Here is a 15,742-nt window from a genome sequence, read left to right as displayed (position 1 = left end):
TTCTACATTCGAAAAATCTTCGAAATTTCTGGATTCGAAATCACAATATTTTTAATAGTAAAATTTATCAAATAAAAATAACGACGGACCTTAGTAAACTAAAATCCTTTGAATAATAAAATGAAATCATTGAAAAAAATTTCTCAAGTAAATTATTTCGATATTCATAAGTTTAAAGCTCATAATAAGTTTGAAATGCAAGATTCTGAGAGATGAGAAACTGGTTCGTTTACAACCAAAAACATATTCTTGTCTCAAAGGAAAATTTCTCAGTTCAGTTATTACAAATTAGCAAGTACTGTTTGATAAAATAAATCCAATTTAAGGTATTTGTTATCTCAGCTAAATAAACCAACAAAATTTACATCAAATTATTTATTTATAAACAAAAAATTAAAATCAATATCAATACCCTGAGTACCCTGCGAGCAGAGTCTCCTTTTAACTCCTCTACGCCCGTAGAGGAGTTAAAAGGAGACTCTGCTCGCAGGGTATACCCTGAGACAACCTCCGGGCTGATCTGAGCAAGGGCATGGCTAACTCAGATCAAACCCTGTAATAAACTCTAGGCTGATGTAAGTCAGAGCACCGCTTACTCAGATTAAATCCTGAAACAACCTCTTGGCTGATCTAAGTCAGGGCACGGCTAACTCATAGTTCAAACCCTGAATCAGCCTCTGGGCTGATAGTCAGGACATGGGTAACTCACAAATCATACCCTGAAACAACCTCTGGGCTGATGTAAGTCAAGGCATGGCTAACTGACAGATAGAACCCTGAATCAACTTCTGGGCTGATCTAAGTCAGGGCACGGCTAACTTACAGATAGAACCCTGAATCAACCTCTGGGCTGATCTAAGTCAGGGCACGGCTAACTCACAGATAGAACCCTGAAACAACTTCTGGATGAAATGTGTTTTTTGTCACTCAGTAAAGATCTAATGTTAAGTGTATGCTACATCGAGCGTATAAGCAGATTAAAAAATTTGCCTCAGAAATCTACTTCTAGATGTATCTAGTCAGCGCACAGATAGCTCACAAATCGAATGTCAATTCACCATGTTAGCGTGAGCTTTCGTTTCTCCTGCTGACCAGAAACAATTTTTACAGCCAGCACATGTTATCACGTGTCGTCTTGTAATTGTCAATGTCTAGTAATAATTTCGTTTATCCATTATCGTCAGCTTATAATATCAATTTTGAAGCATTTCAGATGTTTTTATAACATCTGTTACTTTGAAGGTTTCGATTATCCGTGTTTGGTCATAGACACCTGTGTTATAAGGATACGCACCAAACTGACTCCTTATCATACACACTTCAATCATATACACACTTCCATCATAGCGGAGCTTACTCAAGAAAAATTGGTAACCCCTTGAGTTGATTACGTGACTACGTCACTTTCGTCCGTACGTACAGCCATGTACACACCACAGGGTTCCCGCTTGATTTCCAAGCAAAACTACTCGCATAGCAAATGCACAGAAAACCGCTTTGAGACAAATTTAAGCCCAATAACATAAAAAGAAACATTATTTATGTAGTCAAAGAAGGATGTGGAAGTATTCTTCAAGAATTCAGGTGTTTGTTTTTAGCGAAACAACCGTATATTTTTTCTGTGAAAAGCGACAAATCGATCGACAAATAAAAGTCTTTATTTTTTTCTGGTAAGGTATCCGTAAAAAATGGTGCGTTCTGATTGGCTGTTTAAGCGGGCGGTATTTTGTCAGTATCTACCCGCGGTCGCGTTCCGGTATCCTTTGCCACTAAACAACAAAACAAAACGAGTACAAAAACAAGTAAAAAAAAATACGGGGAAAAAATTTATTTACCGTCCTATAGTCGGTCCGGATAGGGAAAAACTGTGCCCTCGGTCTTGAAAACGGAACTCGGCCTAACGGTATCGGTCCGTACATTCAAGACCTCGGGCACAGTCTTTCCTTAGCCGGACCTTTGACCAGTATAAAATATTTCTGTCAAAAGACTTTGGTTCAATCAGATGAGCGAGATTGCTCAACTCTTCCTGGTACTTCATAACTTCTAAACTTTTATTCAAGAAATGTTTAATACTACATTTTAATCTCTTTTTAGCCTTGTCTATCAATGACATGGTGTTACATTTGAAGCTCGATGCGCCTCCTCTGACGGCGTCTGTCCGCTGACCTGTGAAAAGAATATTCATTGTTTTCCGTACGTAGGTTATAACATTGATTAAGATTTATTGTCATTGCAGTGCATTGTGGGACTGTTTTAGAGGACGAAATAGACGCCATCTTGGAAATATGTCACCCAAATAATCTAACGATGCACTGCAATATCAACTACACCCAGCCTTTTCCTTAAACTCGGGATGCTAATAGACTGGTGTCTCTCCATTATACTATATTTATAACGAGGGAGGGGAGGGATAGTAAGTGGTAATGAGGTAATTTAAACCAAGAATACTTCAAATATTACCTGGTAGTGAGCCGCACTTTGCCCTCTGACCCACACAAGGAACCCATACTACCTATGACTGATCCACACAAGGAACCCATACTACCTATGACTGACCGACACAAGGAACCCATACTACCTATGACTGACCGACACAAGGATTTCATACTACCTATGACTGACCGACACAAGGAACCCATATTACATATTTTCTACCTATGGATCAGCTAAGCTAGTTAGTCATGGGAATCTGTTTTAATTTTTTTTCTGTTTCTTTTTAGGGAATTGAGCTTCAATCATATATTTGTGGTTGAAGAAGAGTCTTTTGTAAACTTACCAACGTTAAAGACATTGTAAGTAAATTGAAGCGCGAACTGTGATATCAACAAGCTGGTAGTTGTAGAGCACCAAAGAGAACCAAACTACTGCTTCTATACTGTTCATGTCACAGACACAGGTGCCGATCTAAATTTTTATATTTTACTGTCATAAAACATTAGTTTTAAACGCGAGCGTCATATTTTTCTTTCCTGTGAAAAAGGTATGACGTCTGCCAATCAGCGCGCGTTATATCTATTATATTTTATCAAACGCAAATTATCGTCCCTCTTAAAATCGGACAAGTGCTGTAGATACCAAGATGTTAACGAAGTGCTTGCTTGAAATTTTGAGGCCACGTATCTTAACGTTTGGAAGACAGGGCTTTTTCTGAAGAAAAAAATTACATTTTACTTTCAGACGATTTAATGGGAATTTCATTAAAGACGTTTTGAAAAACATGTTTAGTGGTCTGGAGAAACTTGAAGCAATGTAAGTATAAAACAATGTAGTCCTTAATAATGGACGAGGGACCTTCTAACTATAAAGTACATTTAATTTCCAATATCAATTCGGATGCTTTTTCTGGTTTTCCAGGTCTTCGTGCACTGTAAGTATTTTATATTAAAGTTATACAATAAACCAATCGTTTGCGTTGTTAAGGCTGACCTTTAAGGTACTGACACACGGTGCAACATTGCACGCAACATTGCAAACAACAAATTTGAATCGGGGTGACACACATTGCAACAAAATCACGCAACATCGCTTGTGTCAGCCTGCTATGTTAAGATATTTGGTCAGCAGGTATAAATTTGGTGCAAGCTGATTGGCTGGAAATTTCAAAATGTTGCAGGTAATGTTGCAGCCATTTTCACATGATGAAATTTGTTGCGCGCAATGTTGCAAGAGTAGAGCGCGATTCAACTTCAGATTTGTTACATGCAACGTTGCGTGCAACAGGTTTGGGGTAGACACACGCTGCAACAGTCCTGTTGCGTGCAATGCTGCATGCAATGTTGCACCGTGTGTCAGCACATTTAGTATTGTCGTATTTTATGCTTTGTTAGAAGAATAAATGAAGAAGGGTGGAAGGTGTTCTATAGCTACCTTTGGTAATGTGGCTGTCATAACATGGTGGATATTCCTTTCAAGAAAACGACCAAGAACACAAGGTGTAAAGATAAACAGTGTCCAGTCCTTGCTATTTTGCCATCTCGCGCTTGTTGATCTTCTCATGGGAGTATATATATCTTCTGCTCATTGGAACTTACAATGAAATATGGAAGGGAGAATTATTTCTGCATGACGTGGAGTTGAGAGCTGGCATCAAGTGTAAAATAGCAGGCGCCATTTCCACTTTGTAAAGCGAAGTTTCAGTCATGATGAAAGGAGTAGAAGGAAGAGCCTGGAGAAAAGGTATTGATGAAGGGAGAGAGCCAACAAACTCTACTCACATGTGATGTGGAGTCAAGGAATCGCACCCTAGAACCAAGAGATGAATGACAAATAGACAAAATCGGGTTGGAAAGGTAATGCAGAGGAGAGAATTTAACAAAAAAAAAATTAATTCACTGATTAGCTAAAGAAGCCTAGTATATAAGGCTAATCTGACGTTAAAGGAAATAAATAATACTCAAGGGCATGGCATGTGGTAAATAAAGAAACATTAACGAACTATCATTCTATTTACACACTCTCAGCTATGCAGATAAGTATTACGCAGATACAGTTAAGTCACACCGGCTCCGACGAAGGACTAGCGTCCGAAACGTCAGTAAGTTTTTTCATCTTTTCACGGTGTAAAATTTACCCTTTTATCATTACTGTTTCATTAGAAACACCGACGCAGCTCACACTAGTTTTTAGCTAGTTATCTCTTCTTATTACTAGATTATAAATAAGAAATCATGAAAGGAGGAAATTTCCTTTCAATAAACGATTAATATTAATCATATACGATTAATTAACAAATAATACATATTTTAGAACGATTTTTTAGAGAAACAATTTCTACATTCCCTAATACTGTGAACAAATGGTGCAACGTTTCCTTCTCTGTGCACGGTCAACGTCATATAACAATGGATAAAGTCAAACAAAAACATAGAACATAGAAGCATCTCTCACTGCTACGCCACTCGTGCTCCCCACAACATTAATATATTAATGTAACGGCAAGAACACTGGAAACTTTCTCTCAACAGACCAGGCTAAAGCAAGAGTGAATAATGAAGACCAGGGGTTACTGAGGTGAGGTGCTGTAGATACCAGGGGTTACTGAGGTGAGGTGCTGTAGATATGACAGGCTTTTCTCAGCTGATCAATAAATGTTTATATGCGTGAATGGATAAATGGATGAATAAAAGAATGGATGAAAAAACAAATGCATGAATGCATTTACAAGTGTATCGAAGAAAGAGATATTAAGAGAATGAATAAAAAAATGATATAAATAAATAACAATCAGTTGTGTTTTTAGAATGATGCTGAAGCTGCTATCAACATGGTCCAGTTTGCTTACTTCCCCAAGGTTGGCTATCTGATCACTTTTAAAATACAAACAAAACAAATTACACTTTTGTTTATTCAATTCAACATATTTGTTGTTTCCCAGCTCCAGTAATGTATTGCATTTTGGAAGAGTCTAATGGGAGGGAGCACTGAACCCTTATATGAAGGCATGGATAGGATATTAGAGGCTTCATAGAGACCCCTTATATAAATCATGTTGTTGTGTATATGCTTATAAAAACATCATTAAATACAGGGTCTGAAAAAACTACAGAAAGGCATAACAATGATTCAATTCTGGGGAAAAGTAGTGCTTGATTGAGATCAGGAACCCCCCTTCCAGGCCCTGTCATAACATTTTTGCTCCAAACCAGCACAACACAATTTTATTGCATTCTTAAAGTTGCGTATTTTTACTGATTGAGACGTCAGTGTATAATTAAAGGTGTCCTATCTATCTATCTACAACAAATACTATAATTTGACCTGTGAGTTTGCCTTACTCTGACTTAGGTCAACCCAACCCAGGATTTGTACACGTATTAATTAATATTTTTGTATTCTCTTTAGCTCCACCATCCTTATGAAATAGGTACAATGTAACTGCTCCCAACTCACTAGGGGTGAAAACCCCACTGTTTCAAGTTTGAGGTCCCAAAGTGAAAGAATAGTCAAGGAATTTGACGCAGCCATGTATTTAAATCATGCAAGAAGCTTACCAGATATATACTGCAGATGACAATGCATTTCTTATTTAACATCGACATAGAAGTAATGCATTAGAGAAATTTGTTTGCAACATAGAAGGTAGTGGTGATGATAATTGGTTTATATGTGTATTTAACTATGTATGGCTTTTTATAATGATTATATACTGTTATTTTCATAAACATGTGAACTTGCTAGATCCGAACTGCCAATACCTTTTTTTGGCTTTTCATTGCCATCAGTCAAGAATATGAAAGGTACCGACTGATTAGGTTTGATTGATGGCAGCGAAAAACCAAATTTTAGTCGCCACTAGCGAGTTAGCATGCCTGTGAAAATAATAGTAGTAACATGCTTTTACCATGCTTTTCCTTAAGATTAAGTTTAAGATCAAATTTAAAGCTAAAAGCAAAATCAAGGCAGGAAAATGAATGAGAGCATGAATAAAGCAACAACATCTAGTTCTGTAAAACATGGTAAAAACAAGAACAATAGCTAAACTTACACAACAACCCAATGTATCCCGTGATGCACTGGGAAAAAATGGTTCAAGTCACTAACTTGATATGTATGTTGAGTGTATATATTTTTCAATACCCATGCAGTTACAGTGGATATACTCGGTGGTGCCTATAATATTCAAGCCTCCACAATATAACAAGTTATTTACAGGCATTTCATTGTCAGTATTTTTCGCTAGGGATTTTGCTTCTGTCTGCAATAGCAAGGTGTCTGTAGATTGAGTTGACTGTAGGTTATCTTTTGAACCTTTATTTTATTTCCTGTAAAAGAATACTTTATGATACCAGCAACTTTGTTACCTCACTCAAGGTTACTTGACGAGTAATATTTAGTTATCAACTATTTAATTGTAAAAAAAAACTTAGAATTCACTCATAAACCAAATAAAGACGCATTGAGGTATTTCCTTTTTGCTCCCAATGTTTTGCTCAAGTTAATTTCGAAATTAATGGGTTCGACTGAATTCAGTTCATGGTTGGTTCGACGTTTGCCGTGGCTAATTGGGTACAGCTATCGGTTTCCCCGCGCTTCACACCATTCCTTTAAATGTTTGGATACGCGGGTACGCAAAGTAGAAGACCCCCCCTCCACTACATTGGGGAAAAAAGACATTTTGTTGCACAATAAACGCCACCACTCCAGCATATACCTACATATCTATAGGGGGAGGGGTGGTCCTCTTCACTGCGTATCCACTCCAACATATACCTTCATATCTATAGGGGGAGGGGTGGTCCTCTTCACTGCGTATCCGCGTATCCGGCACTCGAACACATACCTCTCCGTATCCGCGTATCCAATCAAACATAAAGAGGAACGCTCATGAAGTGCGTGGTATTCGATAGTTACTACCCTTAAATAACGCAGGACATGAAATCAAAAGAGAAAGATTGAAGAATCGAAAATGCGCTGGTGTTATTGAAGTCTCTTGTATCACGCTCGCTCGGTCAAGTAAATTATGAATTAAATGTTTGAATAAGGAATATAAAACGCGCGCGCATGCCTCTGTACTGTGATATAAACGCGCTGTTAGCTGTAGAGCACGAAAGAATCAAGTTTAGGTACAAGAGGCGTTGCTTTCATAAAAACGTTTTGAACAATAATTTTGTACGAGTGTGTCTCTGCCCTCATGTATAATCATGGTAGCTAGCTAATCAGCGCACGCGTTATATCTAAAATATTTTATAAATATAACTTGAACCGTTCAAAGTAAGTCCTTTTGCTTAAATTAAAAAAAAAAAATCTGACGATTGTGTCTTTTGCGGCATTAGTATATTAGCGCAAGGTATTATGGGTATCAATACAGATATCCCATCAGCCCTTTCGGTGCTACATCAAAAACATGGCGGACTTTGAGGACAAGATAAAGTTGTTAAAAGAGAAGAAAACACGCTATTTAAAAGGTAAAAAACGTCCAGAACCTAGGAAGAACCCTTGAATAATTTAAGTTAGATTCGTTTACTTCTCTATAGACCTTTCTTTGTGATATTTGTCGTGTTTTCGTTGACTTAGCGAGTGTTTGTTTGACCACGTGAAATTACTCGGATGCCGTGGTCGAAAAAACTTGTTCCAACATACATTTTTTCTTCGTAGGATGGTTTTCTTAGCTATGAACAGGTTTAAAGATGTTTATTGATACGTTTTCGAATGTTTTTGCTCAATTCTCTTTTTCTTTCAAAGAATTTAAAAAACTATTTTTTCTTCAAGACCAAAACGTATCTTTACCAACCCCTCCCTGGAGAACAAAAAAACAAAACAACATTCTCTACTTTCACATCTCCATAATGCCCTGCGTTTTTGGGGGTAACCAATCAAAAATCTGTCCCAAATTGAAAGGTTTCTTAATTGAATTTATACTATACCTGCTTTTATCTGTACAATACTGATTATCAGTTTATTCTAAGTTATTTTTGCGTGTACAGATCATCAAGAGTTTTGGTCTTACAGAAAATGTATTGACTTACGAAAAAATGTTTAAAATTTACCTTAAACGTCTTCAAGCTTCCATCCTTTTCTGTTTTTTACTTTTTCATTTTATTTTGGATACCAAACAAGGTATTTTCAACACTGTCTGATCAGCCTTCAGCAAAATAAGTGGGTTTTTACCCTTTGGTTACCCCCCAAAGACGCAAAGTATTATGGGAATGTGAAAGTAGAGAATATGAAATAAAACAGGGCACTAATTTGACTTTGCATGTACACGTTTATGTAAAGATTGAGCAATATGGCTGCTCTGTTCAGTCTATTATAAACAAACGTTTTTCGTTGCACTTATACATGCTTCTAGGTAAAATAATTTTCTGCAGGACATATGTTAAGGACTACTTTTATATCAAAATGAATTAAGAAGGAATTAGCTTAATGCAAGCCTGAATTTATCTGAAGACATTCGAAGAACCTCTGTTCATAACAGTAGGCTGCAGTTTGTTGTCTTTTCGAATCACCAATAAACATCGTGGTAGGGCAAGGTAAAATACGAACACTTTGTATTTGCCTAATTTTGATATCATATGTATTTATTTGCCTAAGATATAAATGAAATCGAAGCTTTGTAACAACACCTATAGAATGTCAAAATCTGAGTAATTGTGTAAAATTCCAACAATTTGATGTTATTACCATTCAGATATTTCCAAAACACTTATCAACACCCACCTGTTGATTCACATTAAATTATGTGCTATGCTTGCCGTCTAGGTGTATAGGAGTCGATTTGTTTTAAAAATTGGGGAACCTTGATTTTTATTCTCATTTAGATACTATGCAATGATTCATGCACTATATACGAACTTGAATGTTTTATTGTTACATACTTGTCACTGTAGCAAAGGTTTCTATTTCTTTATATTCTTTGAATTTAGTCATCATAAACTTACAGAAAATCAGCAATTAATAACTCATTGTAAACTTACCTAATTCAAATGTGTAAATCAGATAAATGTACAACATTTCAGTGGTTTTCACACCCACCACTTTCCAGCTAATTTATAAGAACTTAGGTAATGTATATTATAAAAGTACTATCGAAATTATTTTGAAAATTGGGGAACGTTGCTTAACTTTGTGTTTTGGTGAAGGAAAATGTAATATTTACAACACAGGAAGCCCAATAATAAACGCTCAGAATTTGAAATTCTGACAATAAATCAGCTGTCTTTTTATAGTTGTTGATGAATATTTGAAGAACTTTGCACTTTTTTAGCTTGAGTTTAGCACTTTTTTATGGCACATTGTATGTGGCCATGTTATACGGTTCATCTGATTTAGCGCATGTCACATGCAAATTAGCACCCTGTTATGAAATAATGGCTTGAATTATTTAATATGTTTTTGGGAGTGTTTTGTTACCATATTTTTTTCTTTGAAGAATTAATGCACCAGTCAAAGTCAAGAGAATATAATAATAATAATAATAATAATAGAGTTCGTCTTTTTATTAAATTTCGATTCAAAGTCTAAGCTGATAATAATAGTGGTTTTCAAAAACCCGTGAAATACACTTTAACGTGATACACTTTATTGTCCACATTAACCTATAGTATGGGCTCATGTAATGGAGGTGTCAGCATCAAGTGTCATATTAAAGATACTTTAACCTTTAGTATAGGGTCATGTAATGGGGGTGTCGGCATCAAGTGTCATATTGAAGATACTTTAACCTTTAGTATGGGCTCATGTAATGGAGGTGTCGGCATCAAGTGTCATATTAAAGATACTTCAACCTTTAGTATGGGGTCATGTAATGGGGGTGTCTGCATCAAGTGTCATGTTAAAGATACATTAACCTATAGTATGGGCTCATGTAATGGGGGTGTCGGCATTAGGTGGCATGTTAAAGATACATTAACCTATAGTATGGGCTCATGTAATGGGGGTGTCGGCATCAAGTGTCATGTTAAAGATACATTAACCTTTAGTATGGGCTTATGTAATGGGGGTGTCGGCATCAAGTGTCATGTTATAGATACATTAACCTTTAGTATGGGCTTATGTAATGGGGGTGTCGGCATCAAGTGTCATGTTATAGATACATTAACCTATAGTATGGGCTCATGTAATGGGGGTGTCGGCATCAAGTGTCATGTTATAGATACATTAACCTATAGTATGGGCTCATGTAATGGGGGTGTCGGCATCAAGTGTCATGTTAAAGATACATTAACCTATAGTATGGGTTGATGTAATGGGGGTGTCGGCATCGAGTGGTATGTTAAAGATGCATTAACCTTTTTTATGGGTTAGCATTTACTGCTAATTGGTCAGTGTCTAACAACTGTGTGTCATTTCAATGCAAGTTTTGATGATCAAAAACCATAATAAAGTTGACTTATAAACAAGCTTGAGGAATGATTGCAGCAAACTATTTGAAATTATAAGCATGTTTGAATGTGGAATAAAGAAATAGAGCAAGATTTTTTTTCAAATCATTCACAAGTATTCAATGTGAGTTGTGAATCAAAGGTAAAATGAATATCTTGTCATTTTATTCCTAGAGTTTGTGGCAGTCGCTTTAATGCATTTTTAAGTTGGGGTCGTTTTCATGTCATAAATTATTTGATTGATTGGTCATTATAATGATTAAGATTAGGATTTGCACACAGCCATAGAGCGAAGGCATTTAACCCATGAAATAAAAAATACTAGTCAACATGTAATAGTCAAAAAGACACAAAAGAAAACTCAATGGAATTAGGGTCTACTAAAGTGTATTAGTCTAATATCTATAGCACGGGTTTAATGACTTCACTCTATTCAAATAGACACAAAAGAAAAGAATGGAATTAGGGTCTACTAATGTGTATTAGTCTAATATCTATTGCACTGGTCTAATGACTTCACTCTAGTCAAATAGACACGAAAGAAGACAATGGAATTAGGGTCTACTAATGTGTATTAGTCTAATATCTATTTCACGGGTTTAATGACTTCACTCTAGTCAAATAGACACAAAAGAAAACAATGGAATTAGGGTCTACTGTGTATTAGTGTAATATCTATTTCACGGGTTTAATGACTTCATTCTAATGGAAGCTTATTTTGGTTTTAAATTTTACATATTGCATAGGTGTTTTCTCCTTTTGAAAACTGGGTATATTTTGCCGTTCTTGGCACTCTCATTCCATGCTCAATAAAAGGGTCAGGGCTAAGGTTAAAATTTAATCAAGTTAAATACAAACTTGTCTTTTCCCAAACAAGTGTTTTATAATGATGAGTTAATGATTTAATATTAGGCTAAATATTTTATATTATATTGGTTTTATGTGGGTGGGGGAAAGAAAAAAAGGATGAAGTAACTTTGTATGGAATAACATTGAAATATCTGGGGAATTCCTCCATGGGATATGGATTTGCAAGCAAATGGGTCACATGCAAATAGCTATTCCTCCAGCTCCCTCCCCCTCTAAAAAACGAATGCTAACAATAACAAGAAATTTCGTCCACTGATTCTTTATTTTTCAAGACAGCCCCTCTTAAGGCCGGTTTAGACGGTATGATTTTTGCCTACAACTATCGTATACAACACGCTCGCGCCATCCTACAACTAGAGTTGTAGCGTGTAAATAAAGCCTACAACTCGCCTACAACAGACGCGAGTGTGTTGTATATGATAGTTGTGGGTGAAAATCGTACCGTCTAAACCAGCCTTTACATAATGCTTATTTCAACTGCTAATAATGCTAATTAACATTATGTTGTAACCTCCATTTTTCTCCCAGATCCAGAGTTCTCTTGGGTGCTTGAAAGGACTGACACAATTTGTACAGTGTGACACTACCGCAACTACAGTCACTTAGACCAGTTAGACAGAGTGAACCAATCAAAATGTGGTATGAAAACAATGCATGCTAGTTACAGTATGGTTGCTGGAACTGGACCAAGAACCTATGATTCCTCAGTATGGTGTTGCAGTACACATCAGGCAAGTAAATATTATAGTTGTTCAGCCCTGAGAATATGTAACCCAAGTTTTAGGCCTATGCAAGGGAAGGGGGGAGGGGAGGAGATCACTGGGAAGAAAGGGGACCGGACTGATATTTAGAGCTTGTGTTGAGTTTCCGTATTCTGGACGCACTTCTGATTGGACAAAGACCAACAGGGATTTACAAAAAGTATGATTACAAATCCACAACTTCATTACTATATTATCCTAGAGATATATTTATTACCAGATTACCTGTGGTAACACCGGTCATAGAATACCTTTTTAACTCGTGGATATGTGAAGCGTAGAAACAAGTTAGAGTGCACGCACTAAAACCGTGAACATTAAATAGTACTAATTAGTACTATTTCATACAGAATCCTTTGTTTTCTATTGTCTAATTACCACTATTTAGTGCTAAAAATTAGTATTTGTTTCACGGATTTACTGTGAGCATTCTATTGTGAGGGGTCTGAATATGCAAATGTGTCACTCACATACTCACTCACATACTCACTCACTCACTAAGATGTTAGCAGATGGATAATTAAACATTTATGAATCTTCTTAAGTCATCTGCTTACGAAGGTTACATGAAACATATTTTCGGACTTCATACATTTCTGAGATTGTCTAGCACTGATCTGAGCATGCTCACACTAGCACACTGACCTTCAGATTATTTATATAGAATGAATCAAGGAAAGATTGAACTTTAATTGGGAGGGTGAGGTGTGGATAAACCTCGATAGGTAGAGGTGGTGATAAACCTCAATAGGGTGAGGTGGCGATAAACCTCAATAGGGTGAGGTGGGGATGAACCTCAATAGGGTGAGGTGTGGATAAACCTCAATAGGGTGAGGTAGGATAAACCTCAATAGGGTGAGGTAGGATAAACCTCAATAGGGAGAGGTGGGGATAAACCTCAATAGGGTAAGGTAGATATAAACCTCAATAGGGTGTGGTGGGGATAAACCTCAATAGGGTGAGGTAGGATAAACCTCAATAGGGAGAGGTGGGGATAAACCTCAATAGGGTGAGGTGGATATAAACCTCAATAGGGTGAGGTGGGGATAAACCTCAATAGGGTGAGGTGGGGATAAACCTCAATAGGGTGAGGTGGGGTTAAACCTCAATAGGGCGAGGTGGGGGTAAACCTCAATAGGGTGAGGTAGGATAAACCTCAATAGGATGAGGTGGGGATAAACCTCAATAGGTAGAGGTGGGGATAAACCTCAATAGGGAGAGGTGGGGATAAACTTCAATAGGGTGAGGTGGGGATAAACCTCAATAGGGTGAGGTAGCATAAACCTCAATAGGGTGAGGTGGGGATAAACCTCAATAGGGTGAGGTAGGATAAACCTCAATAGGGTGAGGTAGGATAAACCTCAATAGGGTGAGGTGGGGATAAACCTCAATAGGGAGAGGTGGGGATAAACCTCAATAGGGTGTGGTGGGGATAAACCTCAATAGGGTGAGGTAGGATAAACCTCGATAGGGTGAGGTGGGGATAAACCTCAATAGGGTGACGTGGGGATAAACCTCAATAGGGTGAGGTGGGGATAAACCTCAATAGGGTGTGGTGGGGATAAACCTCAATAGGGTGAGGTAGGATAAACCTCGATAGGGTGAGGTGGGGATAAACCTCAATAGGGTGAGGTAGGATAAACCTCGATAGGGTGAGGTGGGGATAAACCTCAATAGGGTGAGGTGGGGATAAACCTCAATAGGGTGAGGTGGGGATAAACCTCAATAGGGAGAGGTGGGGATGAACCTCAATTGGGGTACTTGTATTGAGTACTTATGTATTTTTTGCATATTGTTTTCAGGAAAATACAAGTGATGGACTTAGGATTTTTTGGTAAGGTTGCAGAATTGATAGTTGCCCCTTTTTCATACATAGTTTTTTTGACTTAGAAATTTTTTAACTTTGAATTCTCTGGACTTGTAAAAATTGTCTTGTAATCCATGTTGTGTTTGAAAAATAAAGTTTTACTATGGACTCAGTATGTTTCCTATGTTTTTTAATTAATTCCATCTTTACCCTCTCCGTGCCCTTTTTGACAAATACCACCCTAAGGTCTAACCCTCATCAATACCCCTCGAGGTCTTGCCAGCACCAATACCTCCTCGAGGTCTCACCAGCACCACTATCTCCTCGAGGTCCCACCAGCACAGGTTGTTGCTACCCCCCGCTGACCAGGACCACAGCAGTAAAATTACTGTCCCGACAACAGCCATCTTATGAAACCATACCAGCTAACTCCTCTAATGGTGAACACTGCTGATAAGAAAATCAGACTCTGAACTCCCTACAGATCCATGAGAGTACCTCGATTGCAAGCCAGCCTTTGTACTGTGAAGACAAGTGCAAGTATGAGAATTACAAAATAACCACACCCCACTACCCATAGGTTTTACTGCACAACAGTGATGTTATTTAATATGAAAAGCTAACCTGGACTCTGTACTCTTCAACAAGTGGTTCATGTTACCCTAGAGGACTAAGGTCTATAATGTATTCAATAAAGTATTAATGTATTCAGGGTCTGTTGAGGGACTGGGTCTATAATGTATTCAATGAAGTGTTAATGTATTCAGGATCTGCTGAGGGACTGGGTCTATAATGTATTCTATTAAGTATTAATATATTCAGGGTCTGCTGAGGGACTGGGTCTATAATGTATTCAATGAAGTGTTAATGTATTCAGGGTCTGCTGAGGGACTGGGTCTATAATGTATTCAATCAAGTATTAATGTATTCAGGGTCTGCTGAGGGACTGGGTCTATAATGTATTCAATTAAGTATTAATATATTTGGGGTCTGCTGAGGGACTGGGTCTATAATGTATTTAATTTAGTATTAATATATTCAGGGTCTGCTGAGGGACTGGGTCTATAATGTATTTAATTTAGTATTAATGTATTCAGGGTCTGCTGAGGGACTGGGTCTATAATTGATATTAATTTATTCAATCAATCTCAAGGGAACAGGGATTATTATTTTATGCTGTATCATAATGATATCCCATCACATTCTTTATGGCAAAAACATTCATGAAGTGCCAAAATATTGACCGTTTTTTGTTCTGCTACAAAATGGCGAATTTCTGAATTAGGGTCCCCTTCAGATATTCCTGGCTACACCCTCCTGTGTTAAACTCTTGGTATTAAACATTTCCCATTTGTTGTTTCTTTAGTCGATATAGTTTTTCTGTTGTAGGTTCATGAAACATTTTTACTGTTTAAATTTTATATGAAACTGAGGTCTTATTTTGCTGGTGCAAAAACGTATTAAATTACATTCCTATGATAGAA

At 37.2% G+C, this 15,742-nt stretch overlaps 2 long non-coding RNA genes across 4 annotated transcripts in view; both read left to right on the top strand.

Annotated features, from left to right (window-relative positions):
- The window catches only part of LOC116292296 (uncharacterized), a 31,066-nt gene extending 24,199 nt beyond the window's left edge, over positions 1-6,867 (top strand). Inside the window, exons 2-8 of one of the 3 annotated variants that reach the window (XR_016119514.1) lie at positions 2,095-2,193; positions 2,721-2,792; positions 3,178-3,249; positions 3,913-4,289; positions 4,965-5,010; positions 5,240-5,290; positions 5,842-6,867. This is a non-coding gene — a long non-coding RNA (uncharacterized LOC116292296). Of the gene's footprint in view, positions 1-2,094; positions 2,194-2,720; positions 2,897-3,177; positions 3,250-3,827; positions 4,290-4,964; positions 5,011-5,239; positions 5,291-5,841 lie in introns of all 3 variants that reach the window. The other 2 variants (XR_016119513.1, XR_016119512.1) reach the window with 2 other exon arrangements.
- Positions 6,868-7,821: 954 nt separating this feature from the next.
- Positions 7,822-14,430, top strand: LOC148911767 (uncharacterized). Its single transcript, XR_016119592.1, has 3 exons — positions 7,822-7,904; positions 12,219-12,421; positions 14,254-14,430. It is a non-coding gene; the product is annotated as an uncharacterized LOC148911767 (long non-coding RNA).
- The last annotated feature ends 1,312 nt before the right edge of the window (positions 14,431-15,742 follow it).

This window comes from Actinia tenebrosa, unplaced genomic scaffold (genome assembly GCF_029948245.1).
Source record: "Actinia tenebrosa isolate PJP-AT-01 unplaced genomic scaffold, QUT_ActTen_1.0 PGA_scaffold13__45_contigs__length_12533684, whole genome shotgun sequence".
NCBI classification, from domain to species: domain Eukaryota; kingdom Metazoa; phylum Cnidaria; class Anthozoa; order Actiniaria; family Actiniidae; genus Actinia; species Actinia tenebrosa.
The sequence above is the reverse complement of the archived record's forward strand: the minus strand, read 5'-3'. Positions and strand labels throughout refer to the sequence as shown.